This window comes from Saimiri boliviensis, chromosome 8 (assembly GCF_048565385.1).
Source record: "Saimiri boliviensis isolate mSaiBol1 chromosome 8, mSaiBol1.pri, whole genome shotgun sequence".
NCBI lineage: Eukaryota > Metazoa > Chordata > Mammalia > Primates > Cebidae > Saimiri > Saimiri boliviensis.
In genome coordinates this window covers 43,459,309-43,486,819 of record NC_133456.1, presented here as the reverse complement: position 1 = coordinate 43,486,819, position 27,511 = coordinate 43,459,309, and the positions used below count along the sequence as shown (strand labels likewise).

The 27,511-nt window shown below is 38.5% G+C and overlaps 1 long non-coding RNA gene across 1 annotated transcript in view; it reads left to right on the top strand.

The window, feature by feature from the left end:
- The first annotated feature begins 10,719 nt into the window (after positions 1 to 10,719).
- LOC141585372 (uncharacterized) overlaps positions 10,720 to 27,511 on the top strand; it is a 37,055-nt gene continuing 20,263 nt past the window's right edge. The window contains exon 1 of the long non-coding RNA XR_012518785.1: positions 10,720 to 15,617. This is a non-coding gene — a long non-coding RNA (uncharacterized LOC141585372). The remainder of the gene's footprint in view (positions 15,618 to 27,511) is intronic.

The window sequence follows — 27,511 nt, the reverse complement described above, 5'->3', positions numbered from 1 at the left end:
TATGTATACATTAACCATTTTAACATAATTCATCTTTTTATATCTTCTTCCTGACCAATAAATAAAAAGAAAAAAATATTAAAAAGTTGACTATTACGGCCGGGCGCGGTGGCTCAAGCCTGTAATCCCAGCACTTTGGGAGGCCGAGGTGGGTGGATCACAAGGTCAAGAGATTGAGACCATCCTGGTCCACATGGTGAAACCCCGTCTCTACTAAAAATACAAAAAATTAGCTGGGCGTGGTGGCGCGTGCCTGTAATCCCAGCTGCTCAGGAGGCTGAGGCAGGAGAATTGCCTGAACCCAGGAGGCGGAGGTTGCGGTGAGCCGAGATTGCGCCATTGCACTCCAGCCTGGGTAACAAGAGCCAAACTCCGTCTCAAGAAAAAAAAAAAAAAAAAAAAAAGTTGACTATTACAATTATATGGGGAAATTGAGAGAAATTAAAAAATTTTAAGGGACTAGAACATATATCTTATGATAATAAATTTGAAAACCCAGATTAAATGTATAAACACTAAGAATACAAAAATAATCAAACTGATTCAAGAGGAGGAAGGAAATCTGAACTGATGCTTAGATCCAAATAGGCAGAGGTAGGAGGACAGTGTGCTGCTTACCCTGGTGATTCCTCCTGCGTGGACCCCCTCAGCAGGTTACTGGCTAGAGGCATTCAGCACATACATGTGGAGTCACTGAATGAATCAAACTGGTAAGTTTTTTTCTTACCATGTTTTTTTATTTTCCAACATTTTTAATAGAAAGATTTATTCCATTTTTTTTTTTTAATAGGAAGATTTTTTTTTTTTTTTTTTTTGAGACGGAGTTTTCGCTCTTGTTACCCAGGCTGATAGGAAGATTTTTCACCCAGGAGGGAAAGAGCCCTAGAAGATTTTAGAGAAAGGCTCCATCAAACAGTTCTGAAATGAGGAATTCTTATTTGCTCTTTAAAGCAATTCTTAGCTGTCTTTCGGCCTAATGAAACTTGAAATAGCACCTATAAATATAATGCCAAATCCTAAATAAAATGTTATAAAATTATTCCAGAAGTGTAATAAAGAAATATGAAAGCAAGTTTGTTTTATATTAGTAACATAAAAGCAGTTCAATATTAAGACATTTATTAAAGCTGAAAATCACATGATTATATCAAGAGATACAGAAAAGACACTGAATAAAATTCAACCACATTCCTGACAAAAATCTCTTAGGAAATGAAGATTAGAAAACATTCCCCTAATGTGATTTGTTAAAGTAAACCAATATTTATTTAAATATTGGTTTAAATAAACTAAACCAATATATAAATTACTATTTATCATGAACCAAGAGTAAGCATTATTTTAAACACTGAAACACACATTCTCTAAAACACAGGTATAAAACAAGGAAGCCCTCTTTTTATTTTAAATGATTTTTACCTACACTGAAAACCCCTTGAAGGTTGGTACAAGGCCTTCTTTGTGTTTACATCACCACTTCAGAAGTATTTTGTAAATTGTATTATTGTGCCCCATAATCTTTTAGTGAGTGCAAACATCAAATTATTCAGTAGGCTAATTAACTGAAATCAACTAGTAAAAATTATGATTTCCATGGAAGTTTACAAAGAGGAAATTCTCAGCAACCCTAGTTCCAAATAAACTGAGAATGACGCACTCCGTGATTTCTTTTCTTTTTTTTTTTTTTTAGACGAAGTTTCGCTTTTGTTACCCAGGCTGGAGTGCAATGGCGCAATCTCGGCTCACCGCAACCTCCGCCTCCCGGGTTCAAGCAATTCTCCTGCCTCAGCCTCCTGAGTAGCTGGGATTACAGGCACGCGCCACCATGCCCAGCTAATTTTTTGTATTTTTAGTAGAGACGGGGTTTCACCATGTTGACCAGGATGGTCTCGATCTCTTGACCTCGTGATCCACCCGCCTCGGCCTCCCAAAGTGCTGTGATTACAGGCTTGAGCCACCGTGCCCGGCCCACTCCGTGATTTCTTTAATCAGTTGAAACCTTTTGTCTGTCATTCATTCCACCGTCTATAAAAATACTATTTGGTCATTTATCACAAGGTTGCAGCAGTCCTCCAGATGCATTCTTTGATTGGTTCTTTCTGTTTTAAACCTTGTACTTTGGAAACTTGCTTCTGTTTGTTACCTTCTCTTCCCTTGTCACTTTCTGCTTGAGTCTAGTAAGTCAAAGTCAATAGAAAGAGGACAGACAAGACAGCCCTAAGAACTGACACATCCAGAAGTTCTTGTCAAATCAATTTCCTTGGGACAAAGTTTGCCCTGTGTCACCTTGCAACACCTTATTAGGATCTTCCTCAGTCTTGTCTTTGTATCCTTGAGAACTGCTTTATTTGGTTTTGCTGCTCAGAAGGGGGCGGTTCACTGGATCCCAACTGGTGATAAATATAATCTTTGGTCAGTTTCTAGAGATCAGAGGTTTGCACAAACATCAATCATTCTTAGTAGCCCCTGCAAGTCTAATAGCATCTTCTCATTCTGTTTGCCCACCAGGCAGAATGCCTCCTCGCTTCCTCTTTTATTTCATGTGCATTTCTCTCTTTGATATTCAGTGGTCATTTGGGGAAAATTTTGACATGAATAAGATTATTCATTTGAGAGGTACATTGAAAGAAAAAGGGAAGACACTCTCATGAGGAGATTCTCTGTCCTGTCAATCTGAAAGAGAGGCAACTTCTATAAAGAAAAAGAAACCCTACTCTTTGCATTTGTACTTCAGGGAATTAAAAAGTACCATTTTAAATTGTAAATTTGATAGAATTGTCAAGGGCCTGAGTTACTATTTAAATGGGCTTAGTGCCTCTCACATGCTCTCTCTCTCTCCTGTCACCTAATCCTGTGTATATGCACACATATGTGTGTGAAAAATGAGTTTTCCTACATCTATGTGTTCTCCCTTTCTTATGGACTGAATGTTTGTGTCTCTCTAAAATTCATATGTTGAAATCCTAACCCTCTATGTGATGATATTAGGAGATGGGACCTTTAGGAAGTGACTAGGTCATGAGGATGGCGCTCCCATGAATGGAATTTGTGCCCTCATAAAAAAGACTCCAGAGAACTACTTTATTGCTTTTTCACTATTTGAGGCCACAGCAGAAAGGTGCCTTTTACGAACCACGAAGCAGACCCTCACAGTTTTAGGTTTTGAAGGGAAGGCAAGGGTTAAATAAAGACACACACACACACACACACACACACACACAGAGTGGTGGCTCTACAGCAAACACAGGCTCTATGTCCAGTATTAGACCTGCAGAGGAGGGCACAGCTTAAGGCCAGTGCCTACTACTGCTTACACGCTGGGGCAATTATGGGCCTGGGCATGAGGGGTCTGGGGAACATGGCCGGGTGCCTGGGAAAATATAGATAATACGTTCCCACGATGAGACAGTTTGGCCCTTGTTCTGGCAGAATGTGATGTTTCTTGCACTTTCTCTCAGCAGAATATGATAAGAAAGTCAGGTGGTTGGGCAGGCTGTTTCTCACAGCCTGAATCCCCATGGAATGTTTTACTTTGACCAAGGTCTGGGAAATGGCAAGGGACTTTAAAAATTGTGCACTTTGGACTAACACACAGGACATCAAATCTTTCAACAATTTTATGCTGGACTTTCCAGTCTCCAGCACTGTGAGAAATAAACATCTGTGGTTTAAGCCATCTAGTCTATGGTATTCTGTTACAGTAGCTTGAATGGATTAAGACACCCTGTCTTGGTCTGTTTGGTAATGCTATAAAGAATACCCAAGACTGGGGAATTAATTTATAAAGAAAAAAAGTTTACTTGACTCATGATTCTGGTGGCTGAAAAGTTCAAGATTGCGTCTGCATCTGGTGAGAGCCTCAGGCTGCTTCCACTCATGGTGGAAGGCAGAAGGGGAGCCAGGTTATGCAGAGAGCACACGGTGAGAGAGGAAGCCAGAGAGACAGGAGGGGGGTGCCAGGCTCTGTTTAACAACCAGCTCTCAGGGGGAACTAACACACTGAGAACTCACTCATCTCTGAGGGCATTAACCTGTTCATCCACTCCCATGACCCAAACACCTCCACCCATGTAAGCTCCACTTCCAACATTGAGGATCAAGTTTCAACATGAGGTCTGGAAGGACAAACATCCAAATCATAGCACCTTTCCTCACAGAGGGGAGATAATAAGCCCTTACAGTGGTCAGATCCTATTTCTCTGATGCCAGCTATTTGTGTGTTTTTGTTTTTCCTTCCTTTCTTTCTCCTTTTCTGTACTCTTAGGAAACTTTGGAGATTCACCGATTATTTAAAAATGGTTCTATATTCATGTACACACTCCAAGAGTATCTGAGAAATCATCAAGGAAGTCAAGACAAAAGAAAAAAATTAAACTGTGTTTCTTTTGTATGTTTTCTCAGACAAAACACTTACTCAGAGAAGAAGATTAACGGTAAATTTGGTTAATGACCTCGGATTCCAAATGAGAAGAAACGCTAGGCACAGAGTTTAGAATAAACTCAAGAATCTTAAAAATGTGCCTGGTAAATAGATGAGCCTTTGGACAAATTAGAGTAATTTAATTTTACATTAGAAACGACTCTATGTCTTCTCCTTGGTTCTATCATTATGTAAAACATAATGTTTGCAAAATATTTTATTAACAAAATACTTGGGTTTAATTTCCAATAATTTCTATTTTTAAAAGTCCACCATTAGTTTCTTGGGTCGTGGAAGACATAACTTTTGGCAGAAATTTTTTAAGATAAAAGATATGTATATATATACATATATATATATCTCTATATAAACACACAAAAAGACACATACATCTATATATGTGTATATATAAATAATTTAAGTGAAATAGATTTGACATGTTTTTAAAAAAGAGTATAATCTTATGAACTTTTCTAATATCAATAGCATTCTCTTATTTCTAATCATAGGACTTAATCTTCTGACTTAAATTGTACTTTCCAGATATTTAGTCACTCTAAGATGTTAAACTAACGTTTTATTTCATAAATAATCTTTGGATCTCTAATTTTTCTGTAAGAAAAACTAGAAAGCTTTGGTTATTAAACATAATTTTAAATTTCTTTTACCTTTATATATAAAATGACTACAGATTCAGGAGATGTATAAATGTCCTTAAATTCCATTAAATGCATTTACTTTGCCATCTTAAAATTTATTTAAGTAAAATAATATATACGCTCATAAAAAATAGTTTCACTGATCTTGGTTAGCTATCTTCTAGTTTTCTCTTGTGTATGGGAAAATAAAAGCTGGTTAATTTTGTTAAAGGTGGTAATTAATAAAATTGGCTATGCAGACATTTAAACAAATATATATTTATGTACTTTAATCTCTACACTACTCTTCTAGTTCAATTTTTGAAGTAAAATTCCATTTTTGTGTATGGTTCTGTGACTGTAACATATGCACAAATTCTTGTAAGCTTCATCACAGATAGGTACAGAACAATTCCAAACCCTCCCCAAAATGTCTTTTTGCCTTCTCAGTAGATAGTCAAACTCTCCCCTCAAGCACAACCCTTGCAACCACCAGTCTTCTTTCCCTATATTTTTGTATTTTTTAGAATGTCATAAATATTTAACCTTTTAAGATTTACTTCTTTAACTTAGTAAATGCATTTGAGATTCAATCATGTTGTTGCATGTACCAATAGTTTATTTCCTTTTATTGCTGAGAAGTACTCCGTGGTTTGTTTATGCATTTACCTTCAAATAACTTTTAGTCTGTTTCTATTTTAGGGCAATATGAATAATGCTGTTCTGTTATAAACATTTATTTCTGGGTTTTTGTGTGAATATAAGTTTTTATTTCTCTAGAGTCAATACCTAGCAATCAGATTCCTGGGTTATATGATAAGTGTATGTTTAACTTTATAAGAAACTGCCAACCATTTCTGAAGCAGCTATTTCATTTCGCATTTCCACCAGCAAGTTATAGGAGTTTCAATTGCTCCATATATTTGCCAGTATTGATATTGCCATTTTAAAGAAATTGTCATTGTAATAGGTGGGTGGTGGTATCTCATTTTGGTTTTCATTTGGATTTCTCTATGAACTAATGATGTTGAGCATCTTTGATGCACTAATTTGACCATCATATTTTTTATTTGATTAAGTGTCTCTTAAAGTATTTTGACTTTTTATTTTTCAATTGGGCTGTTTTCTTATTGTTGGGGTTTGAGAATTCTTTGTATATTCTGAACTCAACTTCTTTGTTGGATCCAGGATTCTCAAATACTTCCTCCCTATCTATGGCGTGTCTTTTCACTCTCTTAAAAAAGAATATCGAGCAAATGTTTTAAATTTTTCTGAGATTCAATACATTGATTTTTCTTTGATGGCTCACACTTTTGGTATAATATCAAAGAATTCTTTGCCTAGGATCCCAACGATTTTCTCCTGTTTTAAAACTTTTGTATTTTTACCATTTATTTTTATGAGTTAAATTTTAGTATACGATTTCAAGTAAGAGTGGATGTCTATTTTATTGGCATATGAGGGTCCAATTGTTCTAGTACCATTTGTCAAGGCTATACTTTTCCCATTGAATTGCCTTTGCATCTCTATAAATAATTAATTGACCATATGGTAAGTGACATGTGAATTTACATCCAAATCTAGATACTGATCCATTGGAACTGTTCTACTGATCCCTTTGCCAACACCACGAGATCTTGACAACTGTAACCTTATAGTGAATCTTAAAACTGGATAGCGTAGGTTTCCAACTTTGTTTTCATTCAAAATAATCTTGACCATTCTAGTTTCTTTGCACCTTCTAAAGTATAAACTTTAGAAAGAGTTTATCTATATCTATGAAAAAAAAAATCCTCCTGGCATTCTCTCTGGGAGTACATTAAATCTATAGGTAAATGTGGAGAGAATTGGCGTTTTGCCAATGTTGAGTTTTTCAACTATAAATACACTATATTTACACATTTATTGATATTGTTCATTAGTGTTTTGTGACTTTTAGCAAGTATATCCTCAAAATATTTTGTTAGATTTATACCTAAGCAACTTTTCAGTCTTTAGAAAAATAATCCTGATTTTGAAACTTTTGATTTCTAGTTGTTCCTTGCTAGTGAATTAGTTCTTGGATTTTTAAAATCAATTCTTTAGGATTTTCTGTGTAAACAATCATGTTGTCTGTTAATATGTATTATTTTACTTTTTTCTTTTTTTTAATTGCATTTTAGGTTTTGGGGTACATGTGAAGAACATGCAAGATTGTTACATAGGTACACACATGGCAGTGTGGTTTGCTGCCTTCCTCCCCATCACCTATATCTGGCATTTCTCCCCATGCTATCTCTCCCCACCTCCCCACCCCCCTCTGTCCCTCCCCCATTTCCCCCAACTGACCCCAGTGTGTGGTGCTCCCCTCCCTGTGTCCATGTGTTCTCATTGTTCAACACCCACCTGTGAGTGAGAACATGTGGTGTTTGATTTTCTGCGCTTGTGTCAGTTTGCTGAGAATGATGGTTTCCAGGTTCATCCATGTCCCTACAAAGGACACGAACTCATCATTTTTAATGGCTGCATAATATTCCATGGTGTATATGTGCCACATTTTCCCTGTCCAGTCTATCATCGATGGGCATTTGGGTTGGTTCCAGGTCTTTGCTATTGTAAACAGTGCTGCAATGAACATTTGTGTGCATGTGTCCTTAAGAACAATTTATAATCCTCTGGATATATACCCAGTAATGGGATTGCTGGGTCAAATGGAATTTCTATTTCTAGGTTCTTAAGGAATCGCCACACTGTCTTCCATAGTGGTTGAACTAATTTACACTCCCACCAACAATGTAAAAGTGTTCATATTTCTCCACATCCTCTCCAGCATCTGTTGTCTCCAGATTTTTTAATGATCGCCATTCTAACTGGCATGATTTTTTTTCTTTTTAAATTTTATTTTATTTTATTTTATTTATTTATTTTAAGACGGGGTTTCACCATGTTGGTCAGGCTGGTCTTGAACTCCCAACCTCAGGTGATCTACCTGCCTTGGCCTCCAAAGTGCTTGGATTACAGGCGTGAGCCACCATGCCCAGCCAATATGTATTATTTTATTTCTTCCTTTCTGATTTTATGCCTTTTTTCCCCTTAGCTTATTTCACCAATTAAAACCTCCAATAAAACATTGAAGAGACATGATGAGAGTGACTGTCTTTGCCTAGTTCCTGATTTTAGATGATAAACGTTTTGTCTTTCATTTTAGCTATGTTATATAGTTATGTCCTGGTTTTATCATCAATCTGACAATCCCTGTTTTTAATACAAAAATGTTTACATTTAATGACATTATTTATACAGCTGGATTTAGGTCTATCATATTATTATTAGTTGTTTAATTGCAATTCTATTTTTTTATTCTTCTGGTTCCCTTTTTTCCATTTTTTCTTTTCTTTTGGGTTACATGAATTTTTTTATTTGTTAGTGTTTTACTACACCTCTTCATACACACACAGACACATGCACACACGAATAGTTACTCTATGGATTATAGTATACATACTTACCTTCTTTTAAATTATTACCTAAAATATAAACTGAGAATCAATATTTTACTCTTTCAGACAAACTACTGAAACCTTACAATCCATAACTTCCTTTACCTTCCCCATATTGTAGTTGTCACATATATTACATCTTACGCACAGAAAAAATTGCATAGAAAACCCCATCTCACAATGTTATAATTTTTAATTTCAATAGAAATATATATATCGAGAGAGAGACAGATACAGATATATTTTAAGTATGTGCTATGAACACATGTGTATAACCACTAGCCACTCCCCAAATTCATATGCTGAAATCCTAATCCCTAAGACAATGGTTTTAAGAGGTGGAGCCTTTGGGAGGTAATTAGGCATGAGGGCTAATGGGATTAGTGCCCTTATGAAAGAGGTCACAGGGAGCTGCCCTGCCCCTTCCATCATGTGAGGATACAGAAGTGCAGTGCTACCTATTAGGGATGGGCCTCACTCGAGGCCACCTCTGTTAGCACCTCAAAATTAGACTTCCAGGCCTTCAGAATTGAGAAATAAATTTCTGTTGTTTATAAGCTACCAGGTCTATGGTATTTTGTTACAGCAGCCAAAATGGACTAGGAGTACATAAGATGCCAAAAATAACCTATAGATTTACTCTGCGTAGTGGATTAAATGCTGTACCCTCAAAATATGTCCCTGTCCTAACCCCTGAGACTGGTGAATATGACCGTAATTGGAAAAAGGGGTCTTTGAAGATACAAATCAGTTAAGGATCTCAAAATGAGATCATCCTGGACTGCCCAAGTGGGTCCTAAATTCAAAGACAAGTGTCCTTACAGGAGACAGAAAAGAAAACGGAGGATAGGGGAGGGGGAGGAGGAGGGGGAGAGGGGAAGGGGGAGGGGGAGAGGGGAAGGGGGAGAGGGGGAGGGGGGGTAGGGAAGGGAGAGGGGAGGGCAGTAGCAATGTGACCACAGAAAGTAGAGTGATGCAGTTAAGGAAGCCAAGGTACGCTGACAGCCCCAGAAGCTGGAAGAGACAAGGATTCTTCTCCCAAGCCTTTGGAGACTGCACAGTCCTCCCAACACTTTCTGACTTTCAGAACTGTGAAGAGACAAATTTCTGTTGTTTTAAGCCACCAAGTAGGTGATAATTGGTTATGGCAGCTCTAGGAAATTAATACAGATTTCGTTTCAGTTGCTCTTCCTTAATTCAGAAAGTTCCTAGTTTTACTGTTATAATCCCTTGCCGCCTGAAGAACTTCTGTTAGCATTTGTTTTCAGGGAGGGTCTTATAGCAGTAAACTCTCTGTTTTCTTTCACATGAGAATGAATTATTTGCCTTCACTCCTGAAGAATTTTTTCACTGGCAATAGAATTTTGGGTTGATAGTTTTTTTCTTTAAGCACTTGAAAAATGTTATTACTCTGTCTTCTGACCTCCATAGTTTCCGATGAGAAATCTTCAGTTATTCAAATCACTGACCCTTTTCTTTTTGTTTATCTTTTTTTTTTCTTTCTTTCTTAGAGACAGGATCTCACTCTGTTGCCTAGGATGGAGTGCCATGGTGCGATCATAGCTGACTGCAGGCTTAAACTCTGAGACTCAAGCCTTTTTCTTGCCTCAGCCTGCTGAGTAGCTGGGACTTCAGAAGGGAACCACCATGCCTGGCTATTAAAAAAACATTATCAAGATGCGGTCTTCGTTTGTTGCCCAGGCTCATCTCAAACTCCTAGCTTTAAGTGATCCTCCTGCTTCAGCCTCCCAGAATGCTGGGATTAGCAGCCGAGCCACCATGCCCAGTCCACTGACATTTTTCAACGACTCTTTTCAATAATTTTCTTTTTTTATATTTAGTTTTCAGCAGTTCAGTTATAGTGTGTTTGGAAGATTTTTCTTAAGTTGATTCTGCTTGGAATTTGCTGAACGTCTTAGATCTTTCCATTTATTTTCCCTCACCAAAGCCGTAAAATTTTCAGCTGTTCTTTGCTCAATAATAAAGAACTTCTTTATCACCAAGATATTTCTTGAAGTTTTTGACATATTCCTCATTTGTTTTGATAAAAATGTTCTAATTTTTTTAGAAAAAATAAATTACTAAAAGTCACGTATCAGTGTATATTTTCAAAATATTCAAAATATTGCTTAAAAGTAGGACTTGTATTTAAATGTTTCTTCTTCTGAAAAACAATCTTAATTTATGATTTTCTGAATTCAGCCATAAATTCAGATCATTCAAACTGTTAAGATTTTTTTTTTTTTTTTTGAGATGGAGTCTTGCCCTGTCGCCCAGGCTGCAGTGCAATGGTGTGATCTCTGCTTACTGCAACCTCCGCCTCCCAGAATTCTCCTGCCTCAGCCTCCTGAGTAGCTACAATTACAGATACCTGCCACCACATCCAGCAATTTTTGTATTTTTAGTAGAGATGGGGTTTCACCAAGGCGACCATGCTGGTCTCAAACTCCTGACCTTGTAATCCACCCGCCAGTCTCTCAGAGTGCTGGGATTACAGTGCCTGGCCAAAATGTCTCTTAAATTGAAAGTATTTTTAGATTTTCTGGAATTTCTACCAGGTAACACAAAATTCTGTCCCTTTACCTCATAAAGTAAAATAACAGCAATCATTAGGTTTATTTAGCATTCACCAAATGTTTTTAAGTCAAAAATGAAGACAGGGACCTTTTATTTTTTCACCTTAACAAAAAAAAATGGACATATCACAAAAGTTTGGATGTTCTACCTTAATTAACAAAACATTTAAATATTATACACATTTTTATGTTACAATGAGCATGGTACTGTTCATGTACACAGACTGGTAAAATAATTATCTAAAATATTTGATATCTAGGTTACTTGATTCCAATACTTAATGTTAATCAACGCTGATCATAGTATACTTTTTCGCACAAATCAAAGGCCCTGGAAGTTTGTCAGTGTCTTCACTGTTCATAATGTGTTCTTACTCCCAGAGTTATTATTAACTACATCCTTATACATTTGTTGTGTGTTATACCTAAAAGAGAGCTTTGCTTTGCTATATGTCCAGAAAATTTAGATTTTGAAAGAGACATCACAGGAAAAAATATGTCCTTGAGGCTTGATGAAAATGACATTTATCAGATCCTATTAATGCATAATATAAAAGGGAAACTGTAAGATGTGGATTCTAAGGTCTACATCTCTCAATTAAATATAATTCATCCCTGAATCACGGAAAGACTATCTTAGCAGGACTTCAAGCTGAGGATCCTTGGGAACTTAGGAATTCTCCAAAAGCATAGATTTTGAGGGTGGAGACAGCTTCATATAAAGACCACAGATCATGGAAACAACCGTGAATAGTTGACAAAGTCCATTCACGACCTATGAACAAGATCCAGATGACCAGAGCTAGTGATTCCCATGCTTTAATCTGCCATATGTCATTCTTTATTTCCCTAGCTATTTTTTCTCCTCTTTGTTAAAGTTTCTGATTGCTAACAGAAACTTATTACTTCTTAGACATAATATTTGTATGGTTCCCATCCTTAATAATCTTTTGGCATGCTTACATACTTCTTGGTGTGATTCCAATACCTGCCAGCAATTTTATTGCAATTTGGCTAAAAAATACAATCAAACTGACCTTTGGATTTATGCTTATTTTTATTGGGTACCACCCAGCTTTATTTAATACCTTTTCCTTGTTATAAATAAGTTGGTTTCCTAATTAATTGGATTCAACCACCAATTTATTTAAGTGACAAAAACCGTAACAGACCAGATAGTCAAGAAATCTAACGTCTCTGCTATGTCAAACATAGAAATGAGGTGTATCTTTTTCTGTAGGAAAAAAAAAAAAAATAGAAGAGTTAGCCTTTGCAATGAAGCCTTTACAGAAATAGAGTGTAGAAAAAGCCAGGCAACAGCTGGGGTATATTTAGAGGTTGCCTAACTTTTACAGACCCTGCGTGAAAGGCGCATTAGTTAAGCTAAACCCCCATCCCTATCCAATTTACAGATTGCAGTCGATGGTCTTTTGTGTTTCAAATCCAATACTAGTTGCGAGGGGTTACCCAATGATCTGCTTTCAGTGGAAATTCTCGTATGGGTATATCAAACGGAATTGGCCTAGCACTAGGTGATGGACTTTATGCCAGGCCAAGTCCATTTAACATCCCCACAAAAAGACTATTGACTGCAATCTGCAATCTGTAAGTTGAACAGGGATTTATAAGGTGAGTAAACTGAGGTCTGCCTTCGGGAGAGTTCTTAGTATCACTGCACATCCATTTTGACTCGCAAACTTCCCTTCTGAGAAAAAAAAAAAAAAAGACGTTGAGATAATTTAATTCAAAAAGGAAAAAATGCTGAACTTTGATTTACATTTTAAAAGTAACCACTGAAAGAACATTTCAGACTGCTTTCTTCTCCATGTCACACTTCCCATGAGACTTGACAAGTAGGCAGGATTCTGCAGACAATGGTGCAGAGAACAGTGGGAGGACAGCGACACTGCTGCAGCTGCAGAACTTCTCACCTAAGGGGCTCACGAGTGTGGACAGGTGATGGTTCACCACAGAGGTCATTTGAGGTGGGACGTGTGCTGACTTAGGGAAAGAATATTGTACCCGCGTTATTACAGACCTCTTTTGGATCTTTAATGTTGCTAAAATTATCTGGGCAGCAAACGTAAAAATTGTGAAATTATGTAACTTGGCTAATATCCCCGATCTGCTTGTGTGGCCTTTTCGTGTTGGGCATCAGATTTGGTCACTCTTGGCTTCTGCCTTAAAAGTGACTACAAGTTCATTCATATCATAGTATTTCTCATAAAAATTATCTATACTGCCACTTTCAAATGTGTGCTCTCCAGAGTCTTAAATTCTGCTATGCAGTCGCTATTCCGTCAAATGACCAAAACATGACCTGCCAATCAAATGAACAAGAAATCTGTTACTAGTAAAGCGTGGAGTGACTATCATCAGAAACCCTTCATGTAAGCATAACACATCAAACAGTGATATAAATCTGGATTGATCATGTCCCTTGATGATAATGCTCTATTCTGTAGCTTAGGCTGGAGAAAAATGAAAGACTTCTGAGAACTGAAAGCAATATAGTTCTGAGGCCTATGTTAAAAACTGCTGGGACTGGGCAAACTTTCCTATTCTTATGTGAAACAATACTGAGGCAAGTAAAAACAATGACTTTGTCTTACACCAGGAAAAACTCATTTCCAAGAAAATGAAACTGTGAACCAACTTAATAGCTTATTTAGCAAGAATAACAATTTGTTTATCAAGACTCTCTTCAAGTACCTGATCTTGCTGAGCTTATCAAGCCAAAGTTACCATATCATAAACTCTGCCCAGTCCCAAGTTACCTACTTTGCAAGACTCAGCCTCAAATCTCCCAAACTGGGTAGCTCTAAAACCCTCTAACTACTCTTTCATCATGCCCCCATTTTGAGAAGCTATAAATGCTTTATCAAACCGGTGTTGTCTCTCATTACTGTATGACTAATAAATTCAGTGTTGTTTGATCGATAGGCTCTTCTGGTGGTTTATTAGGGTGGGAAGAGGACAGAGTCAACACTGCTAAACTCTTCATCAATCATTTCTTACCCTGAGTTGCAAAATGGGCCTCTTGTTCTCAGAGCATCTTACCTGACCGGTTTTCTATAAATTAAATACCTGTTTCTTTTGGTTTTTCAAAAGTGTATAAAGCCTTTTATTCCCACCTTCACTGAGCTTTATTTGTGTAGGTCATCCCCAAACCATGAAGTCTACAGAGAAATACAGATAAATCTTGGTGATGGTAGAAGAGTGAAAACGTTATTTATTACCCCACTTCTCTGCCAAACCTATTTTGTGAAAATTGCCCTCATACACAAATACAGAAGTGTTTTCCCTGACTACCTAACAAAGAGAAATCTGCCATCATTTTTCTTTTTTTGGTTGCATTTATAACAGGCTTTGCTTCCTGGGAGTCTGTTACTTCATGTTTCTCAACCAATTTAATAGTCTCAAATTCTCAGTCAAAACCCCTTACCTTGTCCTTCTCTCTTCTATTCACCCCCATATTCGTTAAAGACGTTTCGAGGAGTTTTCGTTTCCTGGCCTTCCCATCACCTTTCAAACGTAGCATGGGAGAGCATGAAGTGTCTGAACTGCCTGTGGTTCTCTTCTTACATATTTACAAACTATTCTGAAGCCCACGTGGCCCACACTTATGCAATCAGGTCAAAATTTTTCTCGAGAAAGTTTGAAAGAAGGGATATTTGCACATGATAATACTCTTTCCCGTCCTTGTAGGATTGCTTCATAGCCATGGGGCCTAGGTGTGTTGGACTGCAAGCTCATTAAGGCCAGTTAACTAAATAATATTATCAGCTGAACAACATACTTTTGTGTCTCTCAGAAAGACTAACTTATGAACTAACCTCATTTTAATTTTTTCTCTACAGGGAACTATTCTGTGACCGGCTTCTTTCTTCTAGGGATGAAGGAAGGAAGGGGAAGGTCAGAGGTCCCTGTTTTCTCTGAGGGTTTTGTCAAGCCCCACAAGGCAAAGTCTATTACTGTTGACTATCTGCTACCTTCAGGCACACACTTAATCCTTAAGGAGTGGCTTTCTTTTGCTGAGAGAAGCAATTCTGAGGATAATTTGCTGGGCCCTTCTATTAGGGTAGTAGTTTTCACTGAGAAATGGCTGGCATACAAGCAGCTCCATGCACATTGTTAAACTTGTGTTCTCTCTTCATAATATTTTAATTGTATCATAATTTGGTCAAGATTTTGATTATATAATCAATTATACAATTATTCATTGTCAATCTTCCTCCACTAGAATATGTTTTCCACAACCTCAGGAACCATGTTTGTACATAGAAGATAGATATATGTTTGGGCATATCATTGCTGCTCTTTCTCTCATAGTAGGCACTTCCTGGAACATAGAAAGACCCCAGTGAAGACCTGCAATGAATGAATCAAAGAAACTGCACAAGTCCAGAGGAAACCAGTCATCTATACACAGTCTTGCTAAATGACACCTGCCATTGAGGTTCTTACCAAAATGCAGTGCAATGAGGAAAATAAATGGAATGAGGTAAACTTTCATAGTATTACGTGGTTTGTACTGTATTTTAGTCTACCCTTTTGGTGTTAAAAAGCCCTGCGCTCCCTATTATAAAATCGTGATATTGGTAGAGGATAGTTTTCCATTTGTGATTTTTAAATGGACATGACTTGGAAAAGTAAAACTGGCATCCAGCTTTATTTTGTTTTAATCATTTTTCTTCTTTATAAAATCTGAAAGTCTGAGAACCACTGATCATGTCAAAGTATAATTTTCAAAAAATTAAAAACATGACTCTTATATAGGTATACAGCATACAGATGTCAAAGATGTTTTGAACTCACTAATGAAAGAATCAGCAGGGATGGTAAGCCTGTTTCCAAAAGGATATGAAAAATTAAAAGGAGAGTTACTTAAGGGAGAAACCTGAAATAAGTTTGCTAATTTAATACCGGACAATGAAATTGTAACGCTTAGAGGTTATCTTTTTCATAGGACAAAAATCATTTGAATTGCTACCAAAAAAAAAAAAAAGTAATTCGCAATTTATCCATTTTCTCCAAGTTGACATGTACTTTATAGAATCTGGTCCATAATGAAAAATAGTAATTCAAACAAAATTATCTTTGTTTAGTGTGATAGATGACTCAGACCAGCTTGTTAGCTAGTCTTTAGTATGAGTTTGAAAGGTCACACAGTTATCTTTCTGCCGTATTTCCAAATTTTAGGCAATTTGTTTGTTTGTTTTGTTATTTTGTTTTGTTTTGAAATGGAGTCTCACTCTGTCGCCCAGGCTGGAGTGCAGTGGCACAATCTCAGCTCACTGCAACCTCTGCCTCCTGGGTTCAGGTAGTTCTCCTGCCTCAGCCTCCCGAGTAGCTGAGATTACAGGTGCCTGCCACCACTAATTTGTGCATTTTTAGCATAGATGAAGTTTTACCATGTTGATCAGGCCAGTCTCAAACTCCTGACCTCAAGTGATCCACCTGCCTCATCCTCCCACAGTGTTGAGATTACAGGTGTGAGCCACTGCGCCCGGCCATAGACAGTGTTCTTCAGAGGAACCTGCCTCTAATATTTAGATGGAGATTACATATATGTATGTATGTGTATAAGTAAACTGCGGTCTCTATATTTATGGATATGAAACTGAAAGAAGAGAAACCAAAACATTAGTGGCTGTTATTACTTGGAAATGGCATAACGGGTGTTACAGTTTGCCAGGGCTGCCATAAGGAGGTACCCACAGGGTGGTTTAAATAACCGAAAATTTATAGTGTCACAGTTCTGGAGGCTAGAAGCTCAAGATGGAGGTGTTGGCAGGGCCTTGCTCCCTCTGATGGGCCCGGGGGAGAGTCTGAGCCGGGACTCCTAGCGTGTGGCCTGTGGTGGGTGCGTGGCTTGTGGCAGCACAACTCGCGCTCACAGGGCCTTCCCCTGTGTGTCTCTGTCCAAAGGTCTGCTTTTCACAAAGACACCAATCAGGTTAGATCAGGGCCCCATCCCAGTCCAGAATGCCCTCATCTTCCCTAATTACATTTGTAACAACCCTCTATCTAGATAAGGCCACATTTTTGAGGTACTGAAGGTTAGAATTTCAATACATGAATGGGGGGAGGGCAGGACTCATCATCATGGGTAAGTTTCTCTGAGACTTGTCTTCACTTTCTAAATGTTAAGAAATAATAAAGACCAACACCCATTTCCCAAAATACTCAAGAACTGTTTTAGATGTCTGTATTATTAGATTCCTTGGGGCTGCTGTTAAAAAAAAAATTGCCACAAACGGAATGGCTTTAAACAAGAGATGTCCAGGATTACAGGCTCACATCTGTAATCCCAGGACTTCGGGAGGCTGAAGCAGGCGTATCGCTTGAGCTCAGGAGTTTGAGACCAGCCTGGGCAAAATTCTGCCTCTACAAAAAAAATACAAAAATTAGCCGAGTTTGGTGGCAGGTGCCTGTAGTTCTAGCTACTCAAGAGGCTGAGGTGGGAGGATCACCTGAGCTGGGGGGGTTAAGGCTGTGGTGAGCTGTTAATGTGTTAACACACTCCAGCCTGGGTGACAGAGTGAGACCTTGACTCAAAGAAATACAACCCAATACAATAAATAAGAAAAATAAAGAACAGAAATGCATTCTCATATTTTGGGAGGCTAGGAGCCCCAAATCAAGGTATCAGCAGGTCTGTGCTTACTCTGAAGGCGCTAGGGAAGAAACTTCTCTCTTCTCTTAAGGGAGAAGTTCCCCCTTGGCCCTCTAAAGTTTCTTGGAAAAATCGACTCACAAAAGTCAGATAATTGGAGAAAAGGCATACAAATTGATTTAACGTGTATACATAGGAGCCTCCAGAATGAACACTTAAAGAACAGGGAAATTTGCCCATTTTTAGGCTTAGGTTCAATAAAGTCCGAGCAGCTGTGCAGAAGTAAGATTGGAGAAGGGTGTGATCTAATGCTAATAGATCACATGGGAAAGCCTGCAAGGCCTGTCCGTCTGGATTTCTTTTGGCCTCTCTGGCATTCCTGCCTTCTGGGTGTGGGGCAGAGCTCTCTCTGGCATAGGGGTATTATGACCCACAGTCAAATAAGGGAGATCCAAATTTTCTTATGGCCAGTTTTGACACTGAAAGGAAGAGGGAAAGTGAGAGTACTCTTTTAGGTTTGATGGCTTTGGAGAAGAGGGATTCTAGTTTCTACGGTTAGCCTCAGGGGAGAATGGGACTGAGAAACAGGAGAGCAGGAGAAGGTCGGAGAAAAACTTCTGCTTCTGAGGCCTTCGTTTTAGGGTATTGTTTTCTAAGCCCCAATACCACAACTCTTGGATTCGCCGGCTTGCACCTTTATCACTACAATCTCTGCCTCAGTCTTCACATTTAATTCTTTTCTCACTTTTTCCCCACTTTCTTATTGGCTGTTCTAGGGCTTACCTTGAACATATAACTTATCAGAATCAAGTCTACATTTATACAAATTTATTTTCTTTATTAATTTTTTTTGAGACAGAGTCTAGCTCTATCACCCAGGCTGGAGTGCAGTGGCACAATCTCAGCTCATTGCAATCTCCACCTCCTGGGTTCAAGTGATTCTCCTGCCTCAGCCTCCCAAGTAACTTGGATAACAGTTAACCGCCAGTACGCCCAGCTAAGTTTTATGTTTTTAGTAGAGACAGGGTTTTGCCATGTTGGCCAGGCTGGTCTGGAACCCCTAACCTCAGATGATCCACCTGCGTTGGCCTCCCAAAGTGTTGGGATTACAGGCGTGAGCCACGGTGCCCAGTCTAAACAAATTTAATTCCAGTGAACTATAGAAATATGTTTCCTATATAGGTCTTCTCTCACTTTCCCATTATTGAGTTATTGTTGTTATATTACAATATGTTTCAAACGTGTTAAAATTTTGTTATTATTTTATATGCTTTTCTGTCCATGAAAGAAGCTGAGAAAAAAAAAAACGTGTATATTTATAGAATTTGTGGTATCGATCTTATTTCTCATTTCTGGTTCTCTTCACTTGTCCCTGTGCATTCAAGTTACCATCTGGTGTCTCTTCTTGACTCCAATACAACTTTACTCTCACCCACTTTGTTTATGCTGTTATTGGCAAATATATTGCATTTCCATGTGTTATAGGTCCAACAATACAATTTGTATGTATAGTCTTACATAATTGCATTTACATCAGTTAAAAGAAATGTGTGTATGCTGTTTTTGTAAATGCTCAGTTACCTTTACCAATGTTCTTGGTTTTGTTACATGGAACCATAGTACTGTCTTGGGTCACAGGTAGTTCCTCTTGTCTGCTTTTTCTTTCTTTGTATGAGTCACATTTTCCTGTTTCTTATCATGTCTCTTTCTTTGTTGCTGTTGAAAACTGGACATTTGGGCAATGTATTGCAGCAACTGGATACTGGTTCCCCTCTCCCCACTCTGGAGCTTGTTTTCCTTGTTGCCTGCTTGTTTGTGTTTTTAATGACTCAGATAGATAATTTTAGTGAAGTCTCTTTCCCCTACAGTGTGAAACCTCTGATGTTGCTCTTCGGAGGGCGTAGCTTTGGGCACGCACGCAGTCATCTTGATTTGACAGTGATTTCGGCAAAACTTTCTGTGACTGCCCCTTTTTCCCATCTCTTTGTTAAGCTGTCTGCCTCCCTTGGTATCACACTGAGCTGTTAGGCTCTACTAACCGCTGGCTGATTGCTCTATTGACTGCTGGTTGATTGATCTCTTGTTTTTGGCAATGCCCTTGGGCATACATTGTTCCACAGTCTGATCTAATTGAATCTGGGCCAGTTTTCAGGGATAGGATGATATTTTGGAGGACAGTTTTTGAGGTTTGTTCCCCAGGAGGGCTTCTCTTAACTGTCTTGCTGGTTCTCTCTGGTAAATTAGCTGACCTGTGGTTTCCGTTGTTACCCCCTAGATGTACCAACCTCCTCTAAACTGCTTTCTGCCAACATCTCCATCGTTTTTGAGAGCACCCTTGGGCTCAAACTTTACTACACAGTGTTTCAAATAAAGTCAGTCCCTGTGGGGAGAGCTTTGGAGCTCTCTGTTCCTATGGATTGCCACCCCTGGGGGTGGGGGGAGTCTCTGAGCAGGCCGATCTGGGTACTGAGCAGGAGCGGTAGCCTCTGGTCTTCCCAGATTGCTTCTCCTGGCATGGCTCTTCCACTCCAGCAGTGAGCTAAGGCAAAAGTTACCAGGGCCCCGGTACTGTTAGCCTGCCATGTCTGGGTAGAGACTCCTCTTTATGCATTGCAGCTGGGTGAATGAAGGTCACCATGACCACAACCACACTCACCAGGGACTTAGCTTCTACGACACACAGCTGGAGTATGACAGATGCTGGAAGGCTGTGCCTCCCTGTGAGATGCTGTATCGTTGTCTGTGAGTTTAGGAAAGGCATCCATTTATTGGCTACCCCAACCTGGAATGGAATTTCAATCAAGTTGCGCTGAAGAGAGAGTCGTGGATCAACTACCACAAAGTCTTGCTATTCTTACTTGGCTTTAGTAGATTATCTTAAAGAAATGTTTCTCCATCTGCTATGTGCCCATATAACAAGTATCAGAGACTTGAAATGGTTGAGATTTTTTTTTTTTTTTGAAACGGAGTCTTGCTCTGTTGCCCAGACTGGAGTGCAGTGGCTGAGGTTTTTAACAAATAATTTTTACTAGTTAGGCCTGTTTGGTCGGGCAGTGGATCCACAAAACCCTTCACTACTGCCATTACCGATGTTTGCTCATCATAACAAGTTCGGTCATTTGTTTTCGATTGTACACTTGAAATCACACATGGCAGTTATTAAAATTAGGAACACTAAGGTTTATGACATTTTGCAATAGGAAACATTTAAAGAATGGACAAAATGACATTTCAGACTTACTTTTTGTTCTCACATCATAAGAGAGAGTGCCAGTATTCAATGGAATATGGCTAGAGAAAAATGTCTCCGAAGATTCTATGTTTACAGTCTCATAAAAATGTTTGAAAACCTATGTTTAAAATCAAAGCAGACATCTGTAGGGAGGAGCTGAAAGTAGGTATTAGTGAAACGTAGGTGCAAAACCAAATTTACCTATGTAAGTCCATCTAACTATAATGGCTGATTTAATTTATAATAACCCCTTTAATATTTTTTTAACACCAGTAACAGCCAAGTCATTTAAAGATTCTGCATCAGAGTAGAAGGTAGTGGCTAAAATGAATATGTAGCACCCCCACGCCCCCCGCCATTTGTCAGTTTTCTGACAAATGTTAGAAGTGGTTGCAACTTCAGAAAACTAAAAAATCTTATTTTAACTTTTATTTTAGGTTCAAGGGTACACGTGTAGGTTTGTTATATAAGTATATTCGTATCATGAGTGTTTATTTTTCAGATTATTTCAACATCCAGGTATGAAACCTAGTTTCCATTAGTTGTTTTTCCTGATTCTCTCTCTCCTCCCACCCTCCATCCTCAAGTAGGTGCCAGTATCTGTTGTTACTTTCTTTGTGTCCATGAGCTCTCATCATTTAGCTCCCCCTTATAAGTTAGATCACATGGTATTTGGTTTTCTGTTCTTGCGTTAATTTGCTAAGGATAATGGCCTCCAGCTCCATCCATGTCCCGCAAAGGACATGATCTCTTTCCTTTTAATGGCTGCTTGGTAGTGTATGGTGTATGTATGCCACATATTTTTTCTCCAATCTGTCATTAATGGGCATTGAGGTTGATTCCACGTCTTTGCTATTGTAAACAGTGCTGCAATGAACATTCATGTGCATGTATCTTTATGGTAGAATGATTTATATTCCTCTGGATATATACCCAGTAATGGATTTCCTGGGTCGAATGGTAGTTCTGCTTTTAGCTCTTTGAGGAATCTCCAGGCTGCTTTTCACAATGGCTGAACTAATTTACACTTTCACCAACAGCGTACAAGGGTTCCCTTTTCTCCATAGCCTTGCCAACATCTGTTATGTTTTTACATTTTAATAGTAGCCATTCTGACTGGTGTGAGATGGTATCTCATTGTGGTTTTGATTTGCATTTCTCTAATAATCAGTGATATTTATCATTTTATATGCTTATTGGCCGCATGCATGTCTTCTTTGGAAAAATGTCTATATATGTCCTTTGCCCACTTTTCAATGTTTTTTTCCTGTAAACTTAAATTCCTTACAGATGCTGGATATTAGATCTTTATCAGATCCACAGTTTGCAAATATTTTCTCCCATTCCGTAGATTGTCTGTTTACTCTGTTGATAAGTTTCTTTTGCTGTGCAGAAGCTCTTAAGTTTAATTAGATCTCATTTGTGAAATTTTTACTGCTGTTTTGATTGCTTCTGGTGTTTTCATCATGATATCTTTGCCTGTTCCTATGTCTAGGATAGTACTGCCTAGATTGTCTTCCAGAGTTTTTATTGTTTTGGGTTTTACATCTAAGTCTCTGATCCATCTTGAACTGATTTTTGTATATGGCTTAAGAAAGGGATTCAGTTTTGATCTTCTGCATATGACTAGCCAGTTATCCTAGCACCATTTATTCAATAGAGAGTCTTTTCCTCATCGCTTATTTTTGTCAGTGTTGTCAAAGATCAGATGTTTGTAGATGTTCATCCTTATTCCCAAGCTCTCTATTCTGTTCCATTGGTCTATGTGTCTGTTTTTGTGTCAGACCCATGCTATTTTGGTTACTGTAGCCCTGTAGTATAGTTTGAAGTTGGATAATGTGATGCCTCCAGCCTTGTTCTTCTTGCTTAGGATTGCTTTGGCTATTTGGGCTGCTTTTCGCTCCATATACATTTCAAAATAGTTTTTTTCCAGTTTTGTGAAGAATGTCATTGGTAGTTTGATAGGAGTGCATTGAATCTACACATTGCTTTGGGCTGTATAGTCATTTTAATAATATTGATTCTTCCAATCCATGAGCATGGGATGTTTTTACATTTGTTTGTGACTTCTCTGATTTCTTCGAGCAATGTTTTGTGATTCTCCTTGTAGAGATCTTTCACCTCCCTGGTTAGCTGTATTCCTAAATATTTTAGTGTTTTTGTGGCAATTGTGAATGGGATTGCCTTCCTGATTTGGATCTCAGCTTGGCTGTGGTCGGTGTACAGGAATGTTAGTGATTTTTGCACATTGATTTTGTATCCCAAAATTTTGCTGAAGTTGTTTATCAGCTGAAAGAGCTTTGGGGCCGAGACTATGGAGTTTTCTAGATATAGGATCATGTAATCTGCAAACGGGGATAGTTTGACTTCCTCTCTTCCTATTTGGATGCCTTTTATTTCTTACTCTTGACTGATTCTTTGGCCAGGACTTCCAATACATTGTTGAATAGGAGTGCTGAGAGAGGGCATCATTGTCTGGTGCTGGTTTTCAAGGAGAATGCTTCCAACTTTTGTCCATTCTGTATGACGTTAGCTCTGAATTTGTCATAGATGACTCTTATTATTTTGAGATACATTCATTCAATACCTAGTTTATTGAAAATTTTAACATGAAGGGATGTTCAATTTTTTGAAGTCTTTTCTGCATCTATTGAGATAATCATGGAATTTTTGTCTTTAGTTCTGTTTATATGTTGAATCACGTTTATTGATTTTGTATCTTGAACCAACCCTGTATCCCAGAGATGACGCTTACCTGATTGTGGAAGACTGGCTTGTTGATGTGCTGCTATTTGGTTTACAGGTATTTTGTTGAGGATTTATGCATCGATGTTCATCAAGGATATTGGCATGAAGTTTTCTTTTTTGTTGTGTCTCTGTCAGGTTTTAGTGTCAGGATGATGCTGGCCTCATAGAATGAACTGGGAAGGAGTCTTTCCTTCTCAAGTTTTTGCAATAGTTTCAATAAGAATGGTACCAGCTCTTCTTTATACATCTGGTAGAATTTAGCTGTGAATTCATCTGGTCTTGGGTTTTTTTGGTTGGTAGGCTATTTAAACGGATTCAGTTCTGTAGCTCATTATTGGTCTGTTCAGAGAATCAATTTATCAGAGGTGTCCATAGTAGTTTCTGATAGTTGTTTTTATTTCTGTGGTGTCAATAGGACATTTCCTTTATCATTTCTAACTGTGTTTATCTGAATTTTTTAATTTGTAATTAGTCTAGCTAGTGGCCTATTTTATTAATTAAAAACTCATGGATTTGTTGATCTTTTGGATGGTTTTTCCTGTCTTGATTTCCTTTGGTTCAGCTCTGAATTTTGTTATTTCTACTAGCTTTGGGGTTGATTTGTTCTACTTCTCTAATCCTTTTTTATTTTTATTTTTTGAGATGGAGTCTCACTCTGTTGCCAGGATGGAATGCAGTGGTACAATCTTTGCTCACTGCAACCTCTGCCTCCCAGGTAGGTTCACGTGATCTCATGCCTCAGCCTCCCAAGTAGCTGGAACTACAGGCACCTGCCACCATGCGCAAATAATTTTTGTATTTTTAGTAGATACAAGGTTTTACCATGTTGGCCAGGATGGTGTCGATCTCTTGACCTCGTGATCTGCCCACCTCAGCCTCCCAAAGTGCTGGGTGCTTCTCTAATTCTTTCAGTTGTGGAGTCAGGTTGTTAATTTGGGATCTTTCTAAGTTTTTTGTATGGGTGTTTAGTGCTATGAACTTCTCTCTTAACACTACCTTGGCTGTGTTCCAGAGATTCTGGTATGTTGTATCTTTGTTCTTATTTGTTTCCAAGAACTTCTTGATTTCTGCCTTAATTTTATTATTTACTCAAAATTCATTCAGAAACATGTTTAATTTCCATGTACTTGCTTGGTTTTGAGTAATTTTTTTTTAGTTTTGACTTCTATTTTTATCGTGTTGTGGACTGAGAGTATGTTTGGTATGATTTCACTTCTTTTGCATTTGCTGAGGATTGTTTTACATCCAATTATGTGGTTGATTTTAGAGTATGTGCCATGTGGTAATAAGAAGAATGTATACCTGTTTTTGGTGGGGGTGGGAGTGAAGAGTTCCATAGAGGTCTATCAGATCCATTTGGTCCAATGTTGAGTTTAGGTCCTGAATATCTTTGTTAATTTTCTGTCTAGTACTTTCAATGGACTATTGAAGGCTCCCCAGTATTATGTGGGAGTCTGCCTCTTTCTAGGTCTCTAAAAACTAGCTTTATGAATCTGGGTGCTCTCATGTTGGGTGCATATATATTTAGGACAGTTAGGTCTTCTCGTTGAACTGAACCCTTAACCATCATGTAATGTCCTTCTTTGTCTTTTTGGATTTTGGTTGGCTTAAAGTCTGTTTTGTCTGAAATTAGGATTGCAGCCTCTGCTTTTTTTCCTATTTCCAGTTGCTTGGTAGATTTTCCTCTGTCTCTTTATTTTGAGTCTATGTCTGTCATCACATGTGAGATGGCTCTCTTAAAGACAGCACATCACTGGATCTTGCTTTTATATCCAGCTTTCCACTCTGTGCCTTTTAAGTGGGGCATTTAGCTCATTTATATTCAAGGTTAGTCTTTATATGTGTGGATTTGATTCTGTCATTGTGTTGTTAGCTGGTTATTATGACGGCTAATTTGTGAGGTTGCTGAATACTGTCACTGGTTTGTGTATTTAAGTGTGCTTTTGTATTAGCTGGTAGCAGTCTTTCCTTTCTATATTTAGTGTTCCTTTCAAGATCTCTTATAAGGCAAATCTGGTGATAATAAGCTGCCTCACATTTGCTTATCTGAAAAGGATCTTATTTCTCTTTTACTTAGGAAGCTGAGTTTGGCTGTATATAAAATTCACGGTCAAAGATTTTCTTCTTTAAGAATATTGAATATAGGCCTCCAATCTTGTCTGGCTTGTAGGGTTTCAGCTGAGAGGCCCACCGTTAGCCTGAAGGGGTTCACTTTGTAGGTGACCTGCCCTTTCTCCCTAGCCACATTTAACATTCTTTCATTTCAACCTTGGAAAATCTGATGATTACGTGTCTTAGGATGATATTGTGTAGAATCTTGCAGAGATTCTCTCTATTTCCTGAATTTTACCATTGACTTCTTTGGCAAGGTTGGGAAGGTTTTCATGGACAATATAATGAAATATGTTTTCCAAGTTGTTTGCTTTCTCCTCATCCCTTTTAGGGAGGCCAGTGATTCACAGATTTGGCCTCTTTACATAATCACATACTTCCCAGAGGTTTTGTTCATTTCTTTTCATTCTTTGTCTTTATTTTTGTCTGACTGTCGTATTTCAGAGAGCCAGTCTGCAAGTTCTCAGATTCTTTCCTCAGCTTGGTTTATTCTGCTATTAATGCTTGTGATAGCATTGTGAAAATCCTGTATTGTGTTATTCAGCTTTATCAGACCCAGTCGGTTCCTTTTATACCAGCCATTTCATCTTTCAGTGCTGTAGAATTTTATTGTGATTCTTAGTTTCCTTGTATTGGGTTTTGCCATTCTCCTGAATCGCGATTATCTTTGTTCCTATTCATATTCTGAATTCGATTCCTGTCACTTGATCCAAATCAGCCTGGTTAAGAACTCTTGTTGGAGAACTGGTAGAGTTGTATGGAGGACATATGATACTCTGACCATTGGAGTTACTGGAGCTCTTGTGTTGGTTCTTTCTTCTCTCTGTGTGTGAGTGTTCCTTTAACTGCAGTATAGATTGAGTACAGTCAATAAACTTCTTTGCTGGATGTTTTCACAGGGCCAAGGCTTTGTGCAGGGTCTTTATTTGCAGCAGACTTCTTGTGTCTGGTTACACAAGAGGGTATGTTAGCAAGGTATTTTTGGTGTTGAAGTTTTAAAGTATGATTCAGTAGGTGATGCTTAGGCGTAGTCGTCCCTTGCAGGCTCTTGCTTGGTCATGTGGCTCCCCTATATTTTGTTACTGTTGCAGCAATGCTCCCTCTCAATGCTCTGAAAGCGTAGGCTCCTCTACCACTCGAGTGCTGGCTGTAGATTGAGGCTTGGCACTTTTGGGCTGCCCACCAGAGCTATGGGGCAATCTCAGGGTTTATGTACCTCCCCCGACGTGGAGGCAGTACAGGAAGAAACCTTAGTAGTGGTTGTGGTCAAGGGTTTTTTGCTTGTCTCCTGGGGGCTCCACCCCAGAGAGATGCAGTTCAGCAATCACTCAGTTCAATTGCCCCAGGATGGAGTGTTTGTGCTGTGGGTCCAACCTGGTGGTTCCCTGTCTAGGGACAAGTGGGGCAGGGTGGTGTGAGATCCCTGGGAGACGAGCTGGCCTTCTCTCCTTAGGTTGACAGCAGTTTGGTTTGTTGGAGGTGTGGATAAAGCACTTAGGGTCTTTGCTCCTTTGTTAGTCTGCGAGTGGCAAGGGCAGTTCAACTGCAGAGACAGTGGCAGGGAGGCTTTTGGCTGCCCCTGGGGGTTCCACCTCTACGAAACTTAGAACCACTATTACTGGGGAGTGTTCAGCCAGTGAGGTGGGGTGACTGCACTGCTGGTGTGAGCTTGGAAGTCTGCTTGTTG